The following is a 3,424-nucleotide window of genomic DNA, read 5'->3' as shown; positions in this document are numbered from 1 at the left end:
AATAAATCAGGATGTGTGGTTTTTATTTGTCTGTGTGCTTCTTTCTCTGCAGTCTCAAACACCTGGAACACAAAATCATCTGACAGCAATCAGGACGAGGGGAAAAATGTACAAAAACAAACACTGTTGTTTGGAGCGCGGCCCTCCTGGCTTCAGTCAAACGCTCCGTTTGAGCCATCCTCTTATGTTCTGCAAGTGCAGCTGCTGCAGTGATAAACATTTAAAATTACAGGGGGAACAACAGGATAATACACGGGAGACGAAGTGAACAGCATCCCCTGGATAGAGTGTGGAGGAGGTCATTTAATATGGCTGATGTGGTGACTGTGGCAGTGGAAGGACAGCTGGTGGGACGTCCCCGTTAATGCGTCTTCATATGGACACTTTGGCTTCACTGAGCTTCAGCGGGACGAGCAGGCGGGGTGGTGGGTGGTAGGGTGGGCGCAGCGCTGGGTGGCAGGGTGCTGCTCCTGTGACGCCCAGGGGCGCCGGCGTGCTGCACAAAAAGGAGGGAAAGGGAAAACAGATGTTGACAATCAGGTCTTTTCTTCCCTCTCTGCTCTGTGAGAGGAAGGAAGCAGAAGAAGCCCATATTCAGGAGACTTATTGGATTTTAGGGATAAATTGGAGAAACGTGTTGATGCTCGTTCTGCTGACAGGATGCTGTTTGAGTTCAGCTGACATGCATGTTTGTTTCCAATCTTTGTTTGTACATTTTACATTAATTTAAAAAATAATTTCCCAAAATATTGAAGATAAACATTTTTACCGTTAGAAAAAAACCATTTTGAGGACCCATTTTTTGGCAGACATGTTACTGAAGACATGAGAAGCAACATGGTGTTTCAAAAATATTTACGTCATACACTTTTTACCAATGTTTTTATTTTGGATAAAGAAGAGCCCTTATTTGTCTTACCAACCTTATATTTTTCCTTATTGTTTTTTGTTTCTTGCATGGGGTTAGTGCAAATTAAGGCTCTTTGACTGTAAATTGACACACAATCAAAAAAATCTAATTAGTCATCCTTTAATTTCTAAATGAATTTAAACTTTTGCAAATCAGTTTTATTTTCTGTTCTAAAAATGACAAATCTTCACATTTCTTGTCACTTTTTCAAAGCTATAGGTTAAGCACCTTTTTAAAGCTGATGGGCCAATCAGACCAAAAATAGCCAGTGTCAAAAGACAATTCATCACTTCATACTGTTTTTAGTTTTGTATGCCAAATCCACAAAATGGTAAAAATACATATGAAATATGTCAGCATCTGCCCTGCTTTCCAAATCCCACTGTTTCTTTTGATCATAATGCACACTACAGCTGCTCTTATACAGTTTGTACTTTTAATACATCACGAATAACAACTGGTATACACAACATTGTCATACATTAAATTCAGGAATCGACGGTTTGTTATTTTTTAAAGCTGGATACACTTTAGCTTCCATGTGTTTTGAAAACTTTTTCCTGCTCTAAAAAACCTGCAAAGATTTTGAAAATTATGCAATATTATGGGCTAGATATTTGCAATAGGCTCACCTTTCTTCACTTGTACTATGTGAACCAGTGCAAGGTGAAGTTAGATGATGTTGGTACTCGGTTTGGGAATATGCAGCATGTTGCTAGATATAAACCAGATTAAAACAGATGTTTAGACAAGTGCAAGTTTCACTTTAAACCTTCATACTTTTGGTTCATGTTGTGTTATAGTGGGGAATACGGCATTAGCCAAACACATGTACAGCTAATTATAAAACCACAAACGAACTGCCACAACATGAGGTTTTAGGGACAATTTCCTACTTTGCCTGGTTTCATTCTTGAAAAGACCAGGAAAGGTGCAGGTCCTACAGAATTTTTATCAAGCAATTTCAAAATAAACCTCATCTCTCACAAATATATGATGGCATAGTGTTTAAGTAGCAGTGTTCTTTCAGTAGAAATCAGCTGGCTTATATAGACAATTAAACCTTAGTTTAGAGTACCCTTAGAGTATTAACCCTTTCAAAAGCAAAATTTTGTTGCTTCTGCAAATGCCATTTAGGTAAGTGTAATGTAGAAAAAACTTGTAGATACACTGTTTAACAAAGCAGGCTTTTTCTTTAAGCTTTATTCTGACAGGGTCTTATGGATAGAAATATCCCATTTACACCTGGTTCACAGACAATTCAATCCAGTTTCCTTTGCAAAAAATAAAAATATAAATAAGATTCTGGTACCAGGTTGCTCAAACATTACAGTATAAGATGAGATAAGATAAGATAAGATAAGATAAGATAATCCTTTATTTGTCCCACAATGGGGAAATTTAAGTGTTACAGCAGCAAAGTAGACAGTGCAGAACAGTATAAAGCAAACAATAGCATGTATAACAATTATTAAAAAAATATTAGCAATTCAAATTAAAGAAGCAAAAATAAGCATATCTTACGACGTATATATTCACAACTAAATAAGTAAATTTACTGATATTTACAAAACCAGTGATGCGGTGAAAATGTGCCGGACTTGTAGCAGGTTAAAAACAAAGTACAGAACTGTTAAGATGAGTAGAAAAAAACATATTGCACATGTAAGAAGAGAGGGATGAGTAATTATTGCACATTAATAAATGGATGGGGTAAATATTGCACATGAGTCCGTTTTGGTGAGGTTATTGTTATTGATTATGAAGTCTGACCACTGCAGGAAGAAAATACCTAAATAAAATAAAATAAGGTAAAACCTAAAAGAGCATAAAATACACATGAAATACAAAAAACACAATGTGTATAAATAAGTATTAAATGGATGAGGGTTAAATGAAAAGTAAACTGTCAAAAAAACAATCATCAGATAAATGAAGTTACAAAGGATGCTCAGTCCTTCGTTAGACATTAGCTTGGGAACATCTGCGCATGCGTGGGCGGTTTGCTCGTGGTCGAGAGCGCTGCCAAAAATCAAACATTTTAATTAAGCTTTTCGATGAAGTTTATTCTGGATTTGTGGTTTTATACTGTTTTACTCTTTGTTTTAAAATAACGAAAACGATTTGGCTGCTGGACGCTTCGACCGTTTTATAGTATCATGGAAGCAGGTCGTGAAGGGCCACCGAAGTGTTGTTTTTAGCATCGTAAGCTAGCCATGTGTGCTGTGCAGAGTGTTAAGTTCAATAGTCACGACCACAGGAAGACATTGGGAATTCAGAGCAAAGACCAGATGTATGAGGGCTTCATCTCTGCCGCTTACGAACAAGCAGAACATGCTTGGATGACATGCCGTGATGAGTCTTCTGCCGCTCTGAAGCCTGCACGGATCCGGAGAATCACTATGCCGCCACGGCTCCTAGACTTCCTGGTGCCTCACCTCCACCTGCTACAAGCGCTGGACGGACAGCCCGCCAGCCTGAAGATGCTCCAGGAGGCCGGCCGTCATCAGACGC

At 38.4% G+C, this 3,424-nt stretch overlaps 1 long non-coding RNA gene across 1 annotated transcript in view; it reads left to right on the top strand.

Annotated features, from left to right (window-relative positions):
• The window catches only part of LOC117832119, a 9,153-nt gene extending 7,744 nt beyond the window's left edge, over positions 1 to 1,409 (top strand). The window contains exon 3 of the long non-coding RNA XR_004635142.1: positions 53 to 1,409. This is a non-coding gene — a long non-coding RNA (uncharacterized LOC117832119). The remainder of the gene's footprint in view (positions 1 to 52) is intronic.
• Positions 1,410 to 3,424: the final 2,015 nt, after the last annotated feature.

The sequence above is a fragment of the Notolabrus celidotus genome, chromosome 2 (assembly GCF_009762535.1).
Source record: "Notolabrus celidotus isolate fNotCel1 chromosome 2, fNotCel1.pri, whole genome shotgun sequence".
Classification (NCBI taxonomy): domain Eukaryota; kingdom Metazoa; phylum Chordata; class Actinopteri; order Labriformes; family Labridae; genus Notolabrus; species Notolabrus celidotus.
This window is presented reverse-complemented; position numbering and strand designations above follow the sequence as displayed.